At 39.8% G+C, this 22,267-nt stretch overlaps 1 protein-coding gene across 3 annotated transcripts in view; it reads right to left on the bottom strand.

The window, feature by feature from the left end:
* The window catches only part of PLCB1 (phospholipase C beta 1), a 408,255-nt gene that overhangs the window by 343,662 nt on the left and 42,326 nt on the right, over positions 1-22,267 (bottom strand). The window contains exon 1 of one of the 3 annotated variants that reach the window (XM_080407723.1): positions 10,763-17,735. The exons of the other annotated variants lie outside the window; for them this stretch is intronic. The gene's annotated coding sequence lies outside the window, so the exon portion shown is untranslated. Of the gene's footprint in view, positions 1-10,762; positions 17,736-22,267 lie in introns of those variants that run through there. 3 annotated transcript variants of the gene reach the window in all.

Here is a 22,267-nt window from a genome sequence, read left to right as displayed (position 1 = left end):
ATTCCCCGATTTGTCAGCTTGATATTGAAGAATAACAATAATTTTCTGTTAATAACGTCGTGCTCTAGAAGCATTTAACAGTTCCTCTTTGCTACTGAATGGTAAGACATTGCACTAATTAATAGCACTCCCTCTGTTTTATGTTTCATAAAAACTTCAGCTGATATTTCAAAGGCACACAAGGACATTCAAGCAGCCTCCCTAGAACACAGCCATGCATGCCTTTAAAAATTTCTTTATAAAAGAAGCAGCCAAAAATAAAGATGTTAGAAAGATCGCTGGTCTAGGATAACTTAAAAACTTATGCCTAGCTACAGCTAGCACTTTAATCCTAAAGATGCTCACTCCCTTCAGTTTACTGGATTTAAACACACTGAAGTTGGTAACGTTCCTCTCTCACAAGTTTTTCCATAAATGAATAGGCCCAATATATGTAAAAATTAGTATACAAAACTAAACAACAAAAACCAGCTAATTATTTTATGGTTTATCCATAAACACAGGATGGAGGTTCTGGCTATCAAAACTACAGATCGTAAAATTGAGAAAATTAGAAGAAATACATCAAATATCAAACAAAACTCCAAAAATGTCTCAGATGTGTTAAGGTACAAATTCTTTATGAATAAATATTTCCCCTACTGACCTTAGTAATAATCGGGGGTAAAGGCAGTGCCATCTGTAAGATATCTGAGAAACACAGAGCACAATAGCAACAGACTCTTGTATTTAACAAAATATAAAACTGTGTAACAATATCAACCAGCTGTAATGTAACGCACCACAAAATAGGTTTTGTTTGTTTCATGATGTATGAATGCAAGGAGGTAAAATAAGGGACAGAACCTATCTGTGCTTCTTATCCTACAAGTATATATGATCTCATGTCAGCCTGACACTCTTCTTTCTTATATAATTAGGACGTAGGATGTCTATTAGTAGGACACCTACGTAAATATTAAATTAGGACATTTATTCTTCTCAATTATTACAGTTAAGTCACTGGAAGAAATCCTTCTACTTCTACATATCTAGCATTAATCAAACTCTCAATAAAGTACAGCTACTGCATAGTTTTATTGCACTCACAGTGGTATGATTTAACTTTGAAGTTAACTTTGAAGTCCAAATAAATATTTTTTCAAAGATTATGAAATAATGTAATCCTCATTTTGCGATTTTCATTCACGAAGTCAACACCATGGTCATAAGAAATGCAGCGCCTGTACTTCATAGTGGCTACACGCCTGGTACTCCATTTGTCAGAGTCAGTATTCCCCATCAGTGTAGTGACCATCACAAAAAACTTTGTGTCTTAACCTCTGAAAACTAGAAACTACAGTACTTCAAAAGAAAGACAGGTTTTGCTTATTTCTGTTAGACAAACCGGGGTAAAACAGACAACAACACGTAGATAGATGTTCCATTAGATGAGAAAATGCTGTAATAGTGGGTAGACATCCGAGAGGCAGTTAACAGCATTTTTTTTTCAAGTCACCAGGTCAAGGATTGGTTTCCTTCAAAGTGGGTTAGCCCAGCCCCTCTGAAAGCCAGGGGTTTCAGGAGACTGGTAAAACAGCCCAGGGCATTTAGTACTCCAGCTCTTCCCAATAAATTGGCAGATGCTCCAGGCAGTACCTTCATTCTAAGAGATACTTTGTCACATCGCCAAGGGTTCATCCTCAATCTTTTCTGTTAATTTTTTAATGAATAAATGGACAGCGTTTTATGGCTTGATTAAAAAAAAGAAAGAAAAAAAAACCCAAATGCGTAGGTCTCATCGGGTCTTCACTCATAAAGAAAATACTTCCAGTGAAAGGATGGCCTTGCATATTTGTGGACTAACTGTGCAGCACACAGAGGAACTCCAAGGTATGTCAGTGAAGCCCAGTTTTGGAAAGGAGAGCATGGGATTGCTCTGGTGAGCTAAATACAGTAGATAAGCACAGCAGAAAATTCAGAACTAGAACCAAAGGCTTTTGTAAGGTGAGGAATCGTAACGTTATCTAACAAAAATACCAGCATCCCTAGCCCAGCATACCATTACAATCTTCTGCTAGAGAATTCAATATGCTGTAAGCAGGTCCAGTGCTGAAGTTACAAGCCAAAAAGCACTGAAACACTATGAAAAACTACTCGTGTTCTTGCAGCAGAGCAGCCTCCCACCCCCTTATCCAACGCTTCTTCTGCCCCTGGTTTGGACGCAAAGAAACAAAGCAAAACCAAAGCATTTAAAATTCCTCAAAGCCAGCTTTTTATCACCCACACAAACAATAAGCAATTCCAAGGAAGCCCACAGAATTGCTCCACCTTCACTCTGCTACATAGGAGAGCAAACTATGGCACTTTCCCTCCCACTTAAGTATTGACAAATAAAATGCGTGAGGGCTCAAACCGAAACATAGTGCTGTTTGCCTCTAACAAGAGTCCTGCATTACACTGACCAACTGGCAGTGTTTGTGCTTGCTACCAGTACAACACACGCTGTCTGTACGCTCCGTACTCACTGAGGTTGCTCTGTCTTGCACTCAACCCTGAAGTGCGGAGGAGCAAGGTTTATATTAACAGCCTTCGTTTCATGTCTGCACAGCAACTTTTGGGCTACAGCTAGGAAACGCTGCCTGGGGAATGCACTGAAGCAGCATAGGCCGGCCTGACCCAAGGGTCTTGTTCCCAGAAGCTCCCAGCAGCTGCCCTGGGTCCACAATCTGGTTGCATTTCAGCAAGTGCAGTATCCTATTGAACTGACAAAAAACAACTTTTCCTTTTTGAACCGCACTATTTCCAGACAAGCTCTACGCAACTATTTAGAGATCTAGCCAGCTGGGACCAGTCTAGATGTGATTAAACTCCTGTCTGTGCAAAACCAAAGGTCACCAAGTCGGACTGCAGTGTGCCAGAGAGGGGAGAAAGCGCTGCCAGCGTGATGCTCCCGGGGACAACACACTAACTCTGCATTTTGCACCACAGGATACCTCCTGCTTGTACCAATTCTGGCGATAGCCTGCAAAGCACATCTACCTTAAAAAATTTCTCTGGAAGGAGAGAAGATGGTTGGGTAAACACCTCAGCTGGAGTGAAGTACTGGATTATTTGTCACTCAGCATGGCTACACAATTTTCAAGACAACATAAGCTTCACCCATGACACAACTTAATTGCATTCAGCTCTGTGTACACACTAGGATGAAGTTCATGTTTAATAAAAACTTTGCCACAACACCTCATCAGGAAATACGCTTATTCCAGACAAGCTTACTGTAACTATTTATGGTTTAGCTTTGTCAAACTTAGCAAAACAAAATGAGCTATACCAAGAAAAAATAAACATCTTCGGGCTGTTATAACAAATATTTATGTCAGAGCTTTCATCAGTATAAGGTAATAAAATCAGACTTAAAGATCCTTGTGCACTTCTACCTCTTTCTTCCATGAGACACAAGTAGGAGTGCTGACTTGGGTGGGGTAAGGAGCAATTCCTACCCTAAAGAGCTTACAAATTACATCAAGAATTACAGTAGGAAAAAAGTATAACTGCGACTCCACTCTTGGGCAAAAGGACACAGATAAACTGAATTGGCCAAGGTGAAGGCAAAGCTCTGTAGCTGAAATGAAAACAAGACTATCTGTTCAGCTTGCTCAGGTATTGATCCACAAGACCTAACCTCTCTATACTGTCAGAGTGCAATTTTAAATGTGTACAATTTCAGCTTTGTTCCTTTTATTTTAAGAAGGTTCCTCTTTTATCAAGAGGAATGCATGACATTCATTCACAGAGGATAAACAGTCTGAAGAAGAGAAGATATATAATCATCTCAGCAAATGATGAATCACTTGCAAAACGTTCTTCCCCTTTACTATTTTATTGGGAAATGCAACCTTCCTAGAAGTCAAGATACCGGTATCATGCATGTTGATGCTAATGGCAATGTGTTTCACACTGGTATCTAGTCTTGCCAACAGCACTGTTAACAACCCAGAGAAACAAAACAACCTATATTTCAAATACAGCAAACACACACACTAAAAACAGAAGCTGGAAAGATAGGAGGCTTGTATTAGCCTGGAACAGTCCCTGTTGTCGGATGGTCCACATCATGAAACAACTGACCAACCTCAAGAAATGCAATAAAACGTGAATTCTCCAACAACAACTCGGGAACAATTTTTTAACAAGCAAACAGAAAAATCCAGAACCTGATTCTATTAGTGTGTGAGAGTGTCATGAACACATGGGGTGATGCTGGGAGGAGGATCCCCATCATGAAAAGAAATAGATGATTCTCTTCAGAGACGACGAGACCATCAGCAAGTTACTGCCATACAGGGCCACGCTGAATCTGGTCTTGTCAACAGAACACGCCAGGACATTGGGTAACCACCCTATTAAAACGGCAAAGACTTTTACAACCTGTCATTACAACCCATAACCAGGTAAAGGGTGGATTAAGTCAGGAGGAGATGCTAACCCTGTCCCACTTGCCTGGTAAATCTCCCAGACAGCTGTGTACTTTCAAAGGCAATTTTACGTGACACAGCTTTTGACCCATTTCAGGATTTCAAGGCCACCATGTCACCTTATGGATGGAGCTGTGATTACTGATGGTTGCAATTAGCACATAACTAATCAGCTGTAAATTCTCATCTCAGGTCAGAGATCAAGTGCTATCATTGCCCCTAGACCAGGAAATGCCACAGACTAATCTCTAGGATAGTACCTCAATACTGCAAACAGCTCCCCATCTCACAAATTAACCAATAAAGTACAGCATAAGCCCTCCTGGCATGGCATTTTCAGGCTGTAAATGGTAATTTACAGGTGGTAAATTAGGACCCAAGTTTACCAATTCTTATGCCAGTGTTTTACCCATACACCCAGGAACTTAGAGAAGTACACTGGGCGCTTGAAACAGAAGTAGTTTGTGTCCCAGTTCTATGGATGCCTTGCAAAACACTGGCTTCCACACACTGTCCCAGTCACAGGGTGCTGGTCAAAGCCAATATTGCTGTGAACATTCTGAATCTGGGAATTCAGTATTCTCCCCTTCCTCCGACGATCATTTGCAACGCTGCTTTGCCTTAACGTACGGCACTGTAAAACATGATGATGCAAAACCAGAAAAACAGATCAACTAAAGCTACTGTCAGAAGCGGTCGAGAGCACAGCATACATAGTGTGGTGTGCATCTCCTCAAATTTCTGCCTGCCGAACAGAATGCCAGCTCAGCTACAGCAGGATGCCTTGGAGGCTTCATTCATGTACTTCTAACGTTTTTATCTGCCAAGATATTTTCAAGCTATTTCTTTCTGGAGTGTCCTGAAAGGAATATATCAAAACATAAGGATTTTTCTTGAGGTTTGAGGTCTACTTCAAAAATACCGCTGAGGTCAATACAAGTCTTTGTTAAGCTCTGGTTTCAGCCTTTATGAAAAACATGAAAAGAAAGAAAATTTAATACTTGCATACCACTTCTCAAACAAACCTGTGCCTGTCCTCTGCTAAACATTCCTGGGACATCACTACCAACACTTAAAAATCTGGCACTGAATCACATAATTACCTACCAATAGAAGACATTTATGAATGCACTTACTTACTAAGTGTTGTAACTTATGCTTTCCACTTTTTCTTGTTTTCTGGATGTCAAGATCTCAATTGAGTCAGCTAGTCAATGGTAAAAGGACCCTTCCTGTACATCCTTCATGGCTGGCTGCACAGGTACTCCAAAATTCACCCATTTTTAGGGGTGATACCCAGCCACAGGCCAAATGATACAGAGTAACTGATGTCTGCACTGATCAGAGCTTATCTTCTTCACAGATTAGTCTTGACCAAATGACCTATGCAATGGACACAACCAGACCCTGGACCCTACATGAAGCTTCTGGTATTTTGTGACATGTTTACTATCTTCTGCCATGCTCTCCTCCCTCCCAGCAAAACATACAAAATACTCTGGAAGCTGGGTCATAGCCTCCCCATAAAATTCCTGCTGTGACTGAATGCTGTTGGGGTGGTGCTATGTTAGAGCAATGACGTGGTTCCAGCACCCTGGAAACACACATCTGCATTTCTCTAGTTCAGGTATTACCAATCACAGACAGAAAAAGCACTTATACAGAGCCTGATTTTTCCTGTTTTTCTTAAAGCCTACAAATCAATTATAGAAATGGGTTACAGCTACTTTACTGCAACTGATCCCTAATGTTTACATTTCAACCAATAATACATTCCAACAGGTACTCCATCTACCTGTAACAAATGTAAAGCATACTTTATGTACTTTACATGTATTTTTATTGCAAAAGGCTGCAACAGTCAATATGCATAATGATGAAACAATTATTATAACATACTACTTGAAAAACATTTCCTTAGAGCTTCATCGACTCAGTATTAAACCAAATTAGGATACAGCAAGCATATCTACAGGGTAGAAGTTAATTACATGGTTGCATTTTAGTCACACTGTAACATTATACAGTTGGGCCTGACTGCCACCTTGTCTGAAATAAAACTGGTACTGAAGCCAATGGACGCTCTCAGACAAGGTCTACAGCTCTCAGGACATGACTTTGCAGGGATGCTCAGGGAAGTCAACTGGCATTAGTTTAACATATGACCTAAAGAAGATTAGTTAAATTCTATGTGGATGCTTTCCTTCAGAATTAAAGTGACTTTAATATGATTTTGTTACTTAAGTTTGGAAGTGAAGTGAACTAAATTGAATTAGGCCACTTCAATGGTGAATAAAAGCATCCACACAGAGTTTTGATGCAGTGCAACAAGCTGCTTTAAAAATTAACTCATATAAATTTTCCCATGTGTCCATTCATTCACAAACCCTTTAGGAAGGTTATAGTTTAAAAACTATTAATCTGATTAAACGAAATTTCGCTTTATCAAATCGCACAGTTCAACTTGCTGGTGTGAAGAAATCACTAAACATAAAGGTGAGCTCCTTGGAAAAGTCATCCACCTTCAGAGGAACAGATTATTTCTGCTGTGGTACTCCAGTGAGTTATACTAAAAGACTGCAGAAACACTCGCCCCTTTCTAGAGTCTGATAAGCGACATCCAGTGTGGTATTTCAGGTGGTGGGAAGAAAAGTCTGAAGTACCTTCTGGTTTTGCTTTAAGGCAGAGTAAATTCATCAGCAGGGACCACGTTCCCTATCTACTAACACAAAGCACATTTCCAACTATAATAGGACCTCTAGCATCTTATATAGCCTTCCACGTAAGCTAATTCAGGAAAGTGAAATAATAATGGTTAATTCATCATCAAACAGCTCAGATGAAAAGAAAAGGCAGTTAAGTAAGGCTGAAAGTATGATTTGACATATACTATCTCAAGAGTACTGGGCCAGTGGATAACATACGTTGTAACTCCTGTTGACAAAGAAAGAATGAGGGAAGAGGAATCCAGAATGAGCACTAAAGTAATCTCTAACACTTCAAAAGTATCGCTTGCTTTCTTTCCTAGACCATTTCAAACTCAAATACTTTCCCTTCTATCATGTTTGCACAGGAAGTCTGCAGACACCATTACACCAAAGGTGGGGAGGTCTCTCAGTAAACCTATAAAAGGAACATCTCTTCACAGAACATGTTTTGAAGACGCAGGGCATATATATGCATTCTGATAGAACCTTATTACAACACGCATCTGTTGGTGTCCAACTGCACGAGAACATGTCACGTGGTTTACAGACATCCAGGTTTCTTATCAGACAAGAGCTAGTAATAATACAGTACTCTCAGCTAGCCCTTGCACTTTTAACAAGTCAGACGCAGCTTGTACCAGGACAGCTGGCTCTCAGCAGAACATGACCAGACCCACCATTGCTGTGCTAAGTAAGTTCTTGTAGCTATGTGTTTGTGCATCATGAAGCAATGGGGCACGATAAACACAATTAGGTACGTCAAAAAGTCTGCATCTTTTTAAATATTCCCATAATAGCCACATTCAATACTATGCTATCAGATGGATGGATCTGAGCTATTTTAAGTGCTCTGACAACTGATCTCTGGAGTCTGACAGAACTTAGCAGTGATTATAACAAGTAAAGTAAACCCAGTAGGCTTAAAAATACCAGTAAAAACAAAATCAGTGGTTTGTAAGCTTCTTTTCTTTAGACGGGCTCACTGAATTAAGAACAGGGGGTAATTTCAGCTTTACAGCAGTTTTCCAGACTGAATGTTGAGGATGTGGTGGATGCATATTAATTACAACTTATTGAAGTACGTATCAAGATCAAAAGGAAAGAAATGTTACGTTAGAAAGGAAAGAATTGATCTACAGCTGCAATTAAAAACATGAACTCAAGGGAAAGAGTTGTTTGAGTTTGTAGGGGAAATATCATACACAGAATTAAGATCAGTATTATAGTTTTAGAAATGCAGCAAGCAAGCCAGATAAGCAGCAGCACATAATAACTGAGTATTTACACAGCTGTAAAACATCTACCAGGAGAACTGTGAGTAGGTACGTTTGCAATGGTAGCAGAGGAAAGAAATCTTCACCTGATCCTGTGCCATAATTTGCTGTATTGCCTGGCTGTTCCTGGTTCCTACAAGAACACCAGGAAAGGGGCATTGATTCAGGCCACTTGTATCCAAGTAAACTCACAATCCAAACTGCCAGTTTATTCAAAGACAGAAAAAAAATTACCAGTAAGACTATTAAAGATTAATAGAAAAAAATATTTAATCAAAACCTAAAATGAAGGAATCTTTTGCTTAGAAGCCTAGAAACTGAACGGTTCTCACCTGGGTTTTCTGTACCCTGGTACTGGGAAGAATAACTCCACTACCTTGCTTGCTACCACACTGTGCACAGAAACACAAATGCTGGTCAGATCTGCCAGGGAACTGGTTTCACAAAAAAGCTCCTCCAGGAAAATAAATTGCTCAGTGTACTTCTACTAACAGGCTGATCAGCTCTTTCATGTATTAATTGGTCCTGGCTTATCAGCAGGCAGACTTATATCTGTCTGTCTTCAGATGTTTACATAAGAATAATTTATAAATTTTGTATGCTTGTTTATTAGACATGAAAAGCATTTCAAACTTTCTCAGGTCTAGACTTGTAATAACCTTAGAAATTTCTTAATCATCACTGTTGCATTTAGAACTGAGCTTTAGTACAAAGTTTTTTATAGAAGATGGTGCTAATATTTAACAGAGATGAAAATGAAACAGGTATCACCAGAGATAGAGAGGGACCCACTCACACCTACTGTATCCTCTGCCTTCTACTCACGGCACCTTCAACTTACACTGGGAATAAAAATCAGTCATTAGTACAACATTCAGCCACACGGATCAGAATGATCATCTCACACTTACTCATTTCTGTCCCACCAGCCTTGCAGGAGCTATCTATGAAAAATGCAGCCATACACATCAGCAACTGCAGTCTTAGCCACTTACAACAACGCAGTAAAGTTTTTAGCATATACTGAACACACTGTGTTGTGAAGCAGCTACTGAAGGAAGCAAACACCCTTAGCACCCTTAGGTTTCTTGGAAAGACTGGGATGCTTCAGAAGAGGTTTGCCTGCACAAGAGCTTGTGCAGTTCCAAATACAGTCAGAACCAAAATTATAGAGTTTTCCAAATCAACAAACTTCATTTTCTTCTCCTTTTTGCCACTTGCTCCCAGTACCTGCCATAACTAAGACACATTCACTGTTGTGTCCTCCTACTCCTTCTACCTCCCTGTTGACACAGCAGAAAGAGAAAGGAAGCTCTGCTGCCCTGCACATTTGATATGCAACTCCAAGATGCTATAAGAGCAACTGAAAACCCTTTTCCTACAGCCACACACTCTTCATAGTCCCTAACTCAAGAGCAGGAAACATGTCGGGGCAGAGAGCAAACGCTAAGATATATCCCTGCAATCTCAAGGAAGCAGGTGGTTCCTCCCAGATTATTGCCAGTTCCCGCATTTCAGAGTGGCCCACGGCCTGGGTGTGGCAGAGGTATAATCAGTCCTTAAATATCCTTTTCTTCTCCACACTGTTCAGCCCACGCACAGCAAAGACTCCGTTTTGTTATGTCTGGTCACACCACAGTAGCAAAGAGATTCAAGACACACAAGTTTCCTGTTTTCATTGTTTGGCACGCTTTGGGAGCAATATGCTCAAAGCCAACTGATTTAGGTCATTAATCAAATCAACAAAGAACTGGCTAACAATCTGTTTTAACTCAGTTGGCAACTGATAGCTGTCTCTACATCTCTGAATTTATATAGCCCTTTAGTTTTAATCAGCAGCATAGCCATTAAAACTGTCCTTCTGGTTCTCCAAATGAAGGAGAAAAATTCTGGAAATTAAACTTCTGATGCAAACAGCTGTACTCGCTCGTTCAGGAAGCCCTTACTGAGAATACTCCATGTCTGTCACTCGGAATTGGTTGTTTCCGTCAGCACTGCTGCCAGTAAGCTGCTGAAAGATGAAAGCCAAAGGGGAAGAAACGCAGGCAAGTGGACATCCAGATATGGCAAAATCTTGAGACCTTGAACACAGTCCAAAAATTATCCCTTTGCCAACACAAAAAACACATCTCAAGTTCAGGCCACAAAACTAAGACAAGAGGTCTGTCTTTATAGGATTTAGAAAAAGTATGCATATGTCAGTTTCAAGAGAAACACATCTTGAAACAAATTTATAAACCATTATAAACCACTACAAGTAACAAAGACTAAAATAATAAATAAAACACTGAAGGGAAAAAAAAATTTAGTTACTCTACCTTACCAAGCATGCACTACTGCAGGACTATGACCAAATAGCTCTTCTATTTCCAAATACATGAGACAAACAAGCTATAAATAAACAAGTTCAAGATGTGCACCGATATCACAAATGCCACCCACTCCGCTGTCACTCACTCACTACAGCCCATTTCTGACACTGTCTTTATTTTCTTCCCCTTTGCAGGCATTAAGAGACTGAAAGAAAAACCGCAGCCTATCAAATGCCATTAGGCATATTAGCACTTGTTTTTTATTAACTTCATACTCTTTCTCTTATATTGGCCTCCCTACTCTGGTTTTCTTATATTCAAGTAGTGCCTCCTAGCCAGTGTCAGCTCATACATCACTCTGCAGGATGAAAAATCCCTAGATCTTGTGTTAAGATACTAGTTGTTCCTGAGAGAATATTATACACATGCTTGGGCATTTTAATTATTATTTAAGCAATAACGTTCAGGTGGGACAAGGCTCATCAAATGGTCAGCATCTACAGGCTGCACTTTGGCAACTAAGATCTTTCCAGAGGTAAAACTATTTTATGTATATATTCATTGGTCTTACTTTATCCTGACCATAACAAGTGCTCTGCTTTGGAGAGTTGCTTTCACGTGCAAAAATCTAGGCATCTACATGAATAATACCACTGTTACTATGATCAGCAAGCACATGAGAGACTTCCACACCATAAAATTCACAGGGTCAGCCTATGAATTTGTGACCTGTTTTGCAATCTTTCAAAGCTCTTGAAGTTAAGATAGGAATGGATACAAAATACATGCAGAGTTTTTGAAAACAAGCATCAACCAGCCAGTCACAGTGTAAGCATATTTTAACGTCATGACAGTAAAGCCCCTCAGAGTATGAGTAAAGACAATGCTTTTGTTGGAGATTAACTAGGATTTCTTAGGAGCTTCAGATTAAAAGAAAACTACACAAATAATTCCAATCACCACGTAGATATGTAACATGAGTCCTCCTCAAAAACTAGAAAACAACTCTGCTCTAATGTTCCAACATCACAAAAATCAGTTATCAAGTATACAAAAGAAAACTAATGCAACAGTAAATATTTTACAGGAATGTCAGCTAAAAAGAAACAAATGTTTAAAAAAAGCCTTGTACATTTGTATATAATTGAGCCACTATCACATGAAGCCACATTCAAAGTCCTACCATCTTTAATCCTTATGTAATGCCATCAACTGAAGAAATTTCTTAGGCGAGTCATTTAAGGTCTTCCAGAACATAACATTAATTTTCCCTAAAAAGTTCTACTAAACTTTAAGAGCAAGAAGCGCAAAGGTGTCTTACATCCCCACCGTGTTCCTTCTTCCCTCCTGAAAGGCCAGGGCTAAGGGGATGCCTACACAGCCTCAAGAGAGTTTCCCTGAATTTTTAAGAGGCCATCCTGCATGCTTCTGCCGGTGCTGTACCCAGTCCAGGCAAGCACATGGTCTCTCTCCGATGCTGATTAGCTTAGGCTCAGCATGAACTAATTGCAGCATAAGTCTTAAGTCTTCTGATATCAGCTCACTGAAGACTGAATAGACATACCTCACTAGAGCTGCACCACATAATTTTAGTGTTTATCACAGCAGCATTTTCTTAGAAATAGTTTGAAACTCGATGCTATATAGTTTCATTCTAACTCACATTAGGGGCTGATCTGCACAAGTGACAGGAATACACTCTTTCAGTCTTCTCGAGCTCAGAAGACCAGGGCTTGGCTTGCCTTCATTGTCTTTTTCCATAAGCACTGCAGGAGAAGAATTTCATATAGCTTGAAGTTAATGGAAATCTCAAATTCAGCTGATATTACTGAAGATTCTTGGAAATATCTGAACTTGCAAGTGCTAGTCTTTGAATTGAAACCTCAGCTGTATCAGAAGTTACACTATCAACAGGGAAAAGCCCTATACATCCAGTGCAGCCTGAAGGGCAGATGCTCATTAACAGTCACCGAAGAAATTATCCATCCAATAATTAGTAATTTATTCATCCAATAATTTGAAAATGTACACACCTGATTCTCTGTAATGGCCGATGTTGAGTTCTTAAAAAGAAAAAGCAAGCCACATTCACTAAAGAGAGAAACTGGAATAACCTCCAAGAGTTTGGCTCCAAGTATTTTCAGCAGGTGAACCTGTAACAAAGGAGGCTCGCAGGTACTTAGAGGTTTCGGTAGATACCAAGCAGTGGGTGGCAAAGCCCGTAGCTGCAACTAGCTATTTATTTCCAAGCTTAAGAGGCACATGGCTTCTGAAGATTATCATGCATTTTTGCTCAGAAAAGCAGGCAGACAGTTCTACAGACTGCAGTGGTACCTCATCAGCAAAGATAGATACTACTTGCACATTTATAAAATTTGCTATGAAAAAACATGTTGTTTTCCAGAAGCCTAGTATGCAGAACTCCACCAGACCTGTTACAGGAACCTGACCACCATAAACCAAAGAGACTTCTAAGGGCAATGAACAAGCAAGTGAAATCCTCTTGGGTTTCAGACCATTTCTAAAATAGCCAGGCAAACCTCAACCAATGCCCACCCATTGCTAAAGCCACTGCCAGTATTCCCAGTAGACTCTGAAGCCCTTCTAGCTGTACAAACAGCATACTTAAAAACTTGATAGTGGAGTTGGAATTGGATAGCCTTACGAATCTGCTGGCTTGGTAGCTTACTAAGTAAGTTCTGCTTCTGAGGAAGTGAGATGTCTCCAAAAATAGTAACATTTTATCTTAAAATGTTAAACTGCAGTTTATACTGCAGTTATACCCATATAACCTCAGGATCCGTACCATTTTTTTGTTACGTGCATGCTTTTGTGTGTTCACAGCACATATTAAAAATGGTAACACAATGGGTTAATACATTAACATTTTCAGTGTTACTGGAGAAACCTCAATATAAGAATCTTATATGGTTTTGAATGTTTAAGTTCCTGCTAATATGTTGCATTAACACTAGGGTGGGATGGCTTTTTTAAAATAGTTTATATCTTCTTACCTTCAAACCTTCACAGCTCTTTTAACAGGTCTCACTACAAATCCCCAGATGCAAGAGAACAGATAGTGTTCCTCTAGAAACAATATTTTTTTTTTTTACTAATGCCATAGCAAACACCACATTGACACAGACTGAGTATAAGCTATTTAGCACTGCCCACAGTAGAAGGAGACAATGACCTATAAATGAATTTGATCCCTTCACACTTTCTTTCCATTATCCTCCTCTGCAGTGAAGCTAATACCCAGAGCCACATGTAAAATACACTTGGCAACTGAATGGCTCAAGGTGCCACATTTCAGAATTATTTTTTCCCGTCTCGGCAACAGTAGCAGGAACACTATCACGTGTTTTTTCCCGTTTCTGGCTATCCTATTGAAAGCATTGAATTTGGTTGCGCATGAGTGCTGGAGGTGCTTCTAGCAGAAAAAAAAAAAATTAAGCAGATATACTCACATGGTTTTCATGTAATCAGAAAAAAATATTTATTTGTTCCAGGTTAAATTTAACTTTTCCTTCGAGCATATGGAAGACAACTGCCCTATGTTTTACTCGACCTCACTAGCCACAGTTGTGGTAGGTTAGAAATGCTCTGTTTCTGTAGCTGTGAAGATGCTCATCAAGACATCATCCTCCTTTGCTTGGAAAATACTTTTGACAGTGGATCCTAGTCCCTCTTCTGCCAAGTGTAATCAATTTAAACTCGAGAGAATTCTCTTAGCAAAATATGCAGGCTGGACAAATTTTGCCCTAAGCTTATAGTTCTGCATACCTTCTACTTTTTATGGCATGCATACCTGTTCCAGCCCCACACTGTTAACTGATTGAGTTAAAAGATAAAAGTTACACTTGTTAACTTTAGTTCTCTTCCATGCAACTTTTGGGAGAGACATCATCACAAGACCCAAGACATTTAGACCCACCTGGCTAGTGCTCACACCTCCTTTGCAGAGCAACCTTTGACAGCAAGTGAGCCCCAGCTGCGTACTGCAGTTACAAATGAAACACCATGCTGGTTTTCTAATATAAACACCACAACGTCAGGTATCAGGGTTTAGTGTGTTTGCAGGTAACCAATACTTTTTTTTGTCTGATGTGACAAGACACCAAATGGGATGTTGGGAACCCTGAGGTATCCTCACTGTTTGGTGGAAGAGATGGAAAGCAAAAGACAGCAAAGATGAAAAAGCAGCAGCAACATCATGTAGTTTTAAATGGAGATCTAAACATTAGAAAATGCAGCTACCAGCTTTGCTAATGACATTTTCTGACGCAACAGACAAAAGCATTAAATAGCAGTTTTCTCATGCTAAAAAAAAAAAAAAAAAGTCAAAGTTACAAATGAGAAATAAGTATAATCTCTTTCCCTGCAATACATGAGGAAAGGTTCTTCTTTTATAACACCATACATAAACACATTAATTCAGTGTAGCTCAATACACCAATCATATTTTGTGGAGGAAAAGAACTTGTCTGAAAGTTACAACTCTCATAGCTCAGAAACAGAAGTTTAAAAAACAGCAACTGCTGTGAAGAATACATACATCTGATTCTCCAGGAGTTCTCTTTATATTCATATAAGGATATCTATTAAATAGTAATTCCTCCAGAGTTACCAGCAAGTAATTAAAAATCCACTGCACTGGCTTATAGCGGATGCCGTACAACCCAGCAGGACTGGCCATAGATGATCAATGGCCTTGCCTGGGGACAGAAGCTGAACAGGCCAAGAAGAGGTCCCAGAGCTTGGCCAGTCACTGGAATCACAGGAAGGATGTCGAGAGCGACAAGCAAAAAAGAAGGTGGTTGAAGCCACAGAATTAAGAACATACCACTGCCCGCCTCCCTTTTCAGTCATCTGCCAAACGAAAGCCACATCAAGGGCACCCAACCTGCAGAGCCTTCTAATGGTGCTCACACGAATCGCCACAGACAGGAGATCTGACTGGCAGTGACATTTCTAAAGGCCAATACTCGTGTGCTATAGGACTTTCACAGCTATAGGCCAAATCCATTTAAGAGCACGGAAAATCCCGTATTTCATTAACCCATGAGGCAGCATGGGGTCTAGAATTCTAGAATTAGGCACCGTGTTGATTCACTCTCAAAGTAGCTGACAAAAACATCACAAGAATGGGTCACAGGCTTTTTTTTTCTTGACTATTAAAGTGCTGTAAGTGCAGAGGATTATTTTTCCCCAAGTATTTACTTATCACGCCTTTTTCCTTCTTTTAGGTTCTGTTTATTTTCATTTAAATGTAACCAATGAAATATTTAACTTCACAGTGTAAACAATGTATCAGATACATCAAATGCTGGACTCAGTGAGCCAAAATAAATCGGAGATAGCTTGCATTCTCTTTGTCGTTACTATTATGATCCCCAAATGATAGCACAATCTCTCATTGCAAAATGCAGTGGAGAGTTTTCCCAGCTAGCTGGAGGGATAAAAGCAAACCTGAGTCTTCTCATTACAGCACCAGACAATTTGATTTAATCCTGATTAGACCATTCATTCTCAGAGGCTCCACTACAATATATGTCTTTATAATCTGTCTTCTACCTGTACGGTAGCAAGGCTGTTCATTCCAATAAATGCAGCTTTAATTGGGTCTATCAGATATAAAAAGCAGTTTTCACAGAAATAAACCATTACTCAAGTCAGCTTCTCACAAAACAACTCTGGTCTTGTATTTCTTGCTCTTGAAGCAACTCCATACCAAAGACTTACTCTTACAAAGCCCCTAACATTGATTGGAAAACAGTATGTCTTCAATCGAACAGGACATTTTAATAATCATGTCATTGACTAATTTTACTGTGACAGATGCTTTCCACAGCAAGTACACAAGAAAGCCTTGCATGCACAAGCTACATAATTTAAAGAACATAAAGCATTTTCAAAAATGTCAATTTACACTGTCCTCACAGCTATAGTGGCAGTGAAAAATAGAAAGGAAAAACGTCTTTCCTGCCAAAACAGGGCAATATTGAATGTATTTAACGTACTTCAAAGAGGTATCCAATATTGTCCTTATGGTTGTCAATTCGTGTCCCAACCGCAATTCTAGATTAATGGTTAATACATTACTCTTGAGCTATGTGGAACGCAACTCTTATATACCAAAGTGAGTAACATAAATCAGACAGTAGAAAGTGGAAAGACTTTGAAACCTAGTTCTGTTATCACACTAATCTTCCGTATGTTACAGAGACAACAGCACTAGCTGCGACATGGGTATCAGAGAAGATTACTTGTGCACTGGAAGTCTGTTTGTAAATACACCAGTACAGTTCAATATTTCAAATTAAGCAGAGATCAGAAGTGCCACAAACTAACAGAAATGCCTTTGGCAGTAGCTTATTCAGTCACATTTCAAAAACATTCTTGAAATTCATCTCTGATGATCACTTACCACCAGTACCTTCTGAAATCTGTGGCCACTCAACCTTAGAGACAACAGTAAATTTCATACTGACATTACATGAAATTGAAACTTGTGATTGAACTGTTCAGCTTCTGTTATCTGTACAATATTCATTAGTTGGCCAAGTTGGCTGGCTGTTTCCTGTCAATTTAACCAATGGGAAACAGATAGAGAGGTAGATAGCACAGCTGTAGCCCAGGCTACCAGCATAAATCATTCTTCCAGCCTTTTTAAAAGTTCCCCCAAGACCATTATGCACACTACTTTAGCAAGAGAATGCATGTCTGCTGTGGACAGACAATGAGGATACGTGATTTAGATAACGTCATTAAATGATCTTTTAAGTTGTCAGCATCAAGGAGCAGAACAGGATGAACAAATTTCAGTTCACAGAACCATTCACATCACATATGTCACGTAACTGATATGAAAGTCAAATATTAATTTTAAGGTCTGTGGATGCAAACTTCTATTTCCAGTGATGTCAAACCTCACAAGTACAGCAGACATTCTGGGAGTAACATTTTATTTTAGTGCAACAGTTGAGCTGAGCGTGGCTCAGAAGACTGTCACTTCTCAGAGCGATGCAAATACAGAATGAGTATCAACACACACTATTAGGAAGGATACTTGTGGAAGCAGTCCTGTATTTGTGCAACCTAGTAGTCTCCTTCCCTCTAAAACTAGTATTTTGGAAGCTATCAGACAACTAACAACCTTATAAGGCCATACCATGCCACTGAAGCAACTAGACCGAACACCAGATGCCTAAAAGCATGGAGTTTAGATGCAGTGAAAAAACTCAGTGGGTTTCACTTCTCTGAACCAGATACCAAATGTGCAAATCAGCTTCAAAAGGGCAAAGCCTCACTGAACATGACAGTGGGCAGTGTCAAGCTCTGGCAGGGAGACCCTGAACCCTGTACTGGTAAAGCAGTTGCCTGCAGAAGCATTGGGAAGGTTAAAGAGCAAGCCACAGGAACAAATAGCTTACAAGAGTAAATACCAGGAACTTGTCACTTCTCACCAGTCCCAAGAAGCACTGGACACAGATACTGTACTATTAGCTTCAAATGGAGTGACTCCTGTGCTTCAAACTAGATTAGGTCAGGCTCTCATCCAGTTCTTGCTACACCACTAGACTAGATCTCTGTCATCAGTCCATATTCAAAATGGCATTTAAGACATTTCTAGGGTTACAAACTGATGATACCCAGGACCCATCACAAGCAATATGGCTGCTCTGAACACCTTAGGGGAACAAGGAACACATACCCAAGAAAACCTGTACACAACAACCACTACCCAAAGCACATCCACACAACCAAAAACTCACATATTATGAAAATGCGCCCCCTGAAAACAATGACTGCACACCTAATTTGCAAAACTGTCAAGTCCTTCCTTTGGGCATCTGACTCGTTTAGAATTATGATTATCATGGAAGTGGATTTACTAACCTAATATATTTGAAGACTTCATGTTACTAATATTATAGTTGCATATGAAGGCAAAGGATTTTGTGCTGCATCCGGGCAACAATGATACACGTTCGCTTGAGCTGCTTTTACTAAAGCATGGAAAAAACTAAATTATGGCTTAGAATCATCATGGAGGCTGGAAAACAGACACAAGTTAAAAAAAAAAAAAAAAAAAGAAAAAGAAAAGAAAATCTGCTTTCTAAAGATAAAAATAGCTACACTTAGGCAAGATTGGTCTGAGTCCTGAGAGAAAGAATAGTTGCTATAAACTTAGAATATGAACTGAAACTCAAATGTGGAGCTGTGACAGAGTCAGGAGACACAAAGTCATAAGTTAAGATGCCGTAGTCATCTCCTACACTGTCAGCAGACAGTCAACAAAATACTCTTGTGTCTCTTCCTGACTCTTCCTTTCCTTCCTCTTCTACCTTTGTCACCTAGACTGTATATGGGGGAGGGGGGGTGGGGGGGTGGAGAATCTCAAAGTCCTTGCTGTTGAAGAAGTAGTAACATTTTTAGGCCAGAACATTAATGCCAGAGAAGTTACTTGATTCTAAATATTCCAAAAGCATCTAACTACTAATTGAGAGCAAAACAGAAGCACCTCAGCTTGTTAATACAAAACATAAATCCCAACGTAATTTTCCATGTGCATTTCGATGCTGCTTGCTCCTACTGAGAACAGCTCGCAGAACTCACTGGTCTTATGGTCAAAGAAACATGCCCTTCTGTCCCCCTTGCTCCTCAGAAACGAGGGTTTCTTCTCTGACCTAAACAGCATCTCACCTGGCACACACCCCCAATCCTCGCAGTTTCCTAAAAGAAAACCAATATCCTACCTGCCCTTCCTCCTAAGTATAAACATATACATCACCTGAGAACACCCAGCACAGCAGGGAGCAGTGGAAGAGGTTGTGCCTGCTTTGGCCATGCCAATGAAGTTTGGTGAAAAGTTAACACACAGAGGTTAAGTGTATCTGTTCTTTATTTTCTGTGCGCAATGAGACCTGCTATCACCAGGACACTTCCAGAATCTGAAAATACTTGAGCAATATACTGTCGATACACCATATAAAACCAGACAGATGACTGAGCGTAGCCAGTGGCTTGCTTCCCACATAAGCCTACTCAGGATTTCTATTATCTTGCTTTTTTCCTCAAAAACAAAAGTTTTATTAAAAAGTTAGAATGCTAATCTTGAAAGTAACTTCTATAAAACCTTGCTTATTTAACTCCACCATTCCAGATCACTATTTTCTCTTCTAGAAAGACATCTTAATACATGTGCAAAAAAATGTATTGCAAGTATTAATATTTCTTTGAAAGTACACACAAGGACAAACGAGATTCTGGTTGCTGGCAAAGGACATAGCTTACTTAAACTTTCACAGAGCCACAGGTCATTTATTTCCTTAGAATTCCTTCTAGCCTAAATGTAACTACAGTATCTTTAAGTTTAAGTAGAACTGACATTTTAAAACACTTGGCCTTAGCAGTGGCATTTAAAATAATGTGGGTATAATTACTGACATTTACTGTGCTGTAGGGAGACCATGCAGAAAAGAAGTAAGCAAGCATTTGAGCTACACTGATGCCCAACAGTTCAACAGTATTATTAATGTCAGTACAAGGCAGCATTAAATCTGGTGCTCCATATCCCTTCCAAGTTTTTAAACACTCAAGGAGCACTTGTCTTCCAGTAAATAAGAACTCAAACACCATTCAAAGTACTTGAGCATCCATATTATAAACTTGATTCTGGCACTGTTGAGTGTTACAGACAAAATGATAGAGCATACTGCTCTAAGGAGTAAGAGAGCTTTGCAAGCCTTCGTATTTGTAGCCTGAACTATCAAACAACTGAACAACAGAATTTCAACAATTGTATATTAAAGTAAACAATTATTTCTACCATTCTGATTTGAAAAGTTTCCTGAAAATCTCCAAGTAAAACCTGTACCATCAATTGCTGTGGCTGTTCTAAAAATACCTGCTGAAATTATTTACAAATATCTGAAATCAACTTAAACCACTCAAGAGACAGACAGCACTTCCTGCCGGTCAGAAAGATGGAAGTTCTTGCAAATGTCAGGACTCTGTCACTACATTTCCCATCCTCATCACTTGATAAAATTACACCAGCACTGGCTGCCTTTTCCAGTGATTATCCCAGGCTCCGTTCCTCTCTATTTATATGTATTCTGCCTTTCTTTACATTGGTTTTTTAACACTAATCTACCTGTTAAAAAAAAAAATTTCTTCATAGTACCCCAGGAGTTCTGTTCAAGTGCTTATCCCACATACTGCAAAGAGACAAGCATCTCTGAGGCAGGGACCAGGTCCTTTTTTCCTTCCCCCCTGTCAGCACACAGTAAGGTCACCACTTACGGGTGTTTTGGTGCACGGAGCCAAATCCTTTTACTGCCTTAGAACTGATAACGTCTTCCAGGTCACCCAAAAGGCCACAGAAAGGCAGAAGTTTTCATTCTCCCTGCTACTCAAATGAGACATCCTGTTACATAATTTTTACCTTAATTTGGCAGTGACATCTCCAGCAAACACTTCTAAGGACTGTTTATTTACAATGGCATTTTAAAATGCTAAGCATCTGAGGCACTGCTCTCTAAACAGACACATACATTTCAGACATGCTATCTGGAAGATAATCACTTAATTTTCAAGGTCCAATTATCTCAAAGTTCATTCTTCTGGAAAAACAAATTTAAAGGACATCAGTGAGGACAAAACTTTCCCAAAGCTTATCAAAAGCCCCATAAAAGATGACTCCTTTTCTCACTCAGGATGTTAAAGACTAGAAAAAGCAAAAAGCACTGTGCTTTGGACAGTGTGCGCTGCTTCTCCAGCACTCTTACACATACAAGGCATATAAGGGTGGGACTACAAGAACGTTCTTAGGAAAGGCTCTATAAATAAGAAAGTGGCAGCAGGATGGTGGGAAGAAGGAGGACTTAACAGCACACTGACTTTTATGGTAATTTCTTACAGGGTACTCAGCAAAAGTGATTTTTTTATAAAACTGCTTTTCTGCAAATCTCTTTTACCGCTATTGAACACAAACAAGGGAACAGCCAGTGTGTCCATCAGCACCATGTATAAACACAATCCCTAAAAAATCAAAAGAACTCGGGTTTTGCAGGGATTTGGCAGCCCTCACAACACACACAGAGCCAACGAGCCGAATCTTTCGTCTAGTTGGTCACAGATCCAATCTTTGGGGCATATGGATGCTTCCCCCTCTGATCCCTCAGTATTTGGGGCTGAGAACTTTGATGGAAATCTCTGCTTGCATGGAGCAATTCACTGTATCCTGGTGAAGACAGCGAGACTCGCCCCTGCTGGAGGATCTCCCAGTAAGCATGCTCAGGAGGGTGACTGGGTGGGGAGCCTTTTGAGAGTCATCCTCCCCAGCAGATACTACAAGCACGGCATGCCCAATACACCATTGGCCATCCGCTGATGTCTGATGGTGCCCACTGGAAACAGAGGTGGGGCGGCCACGTGCAGAAGGTGCAGAGGAAAAATGGGCTGGCTCAGCCAAACTGAGGAACCGCTAAACACAGAAAAGACAAAAC

The sequence above is a fragment of the Falco punctatus genome (assembly GCF_963210335.1).
Source record: "Falco punctatus genome assembly, chromosome: 12".
NCBI lineage: Eukaryota > Metazoa > Chordata > Aves > Falconiformes > Falconidae > Falco > Falco punctatus.
This window is presented reverse-complemented; position numbering and strand designations above follow the sequence as displayed.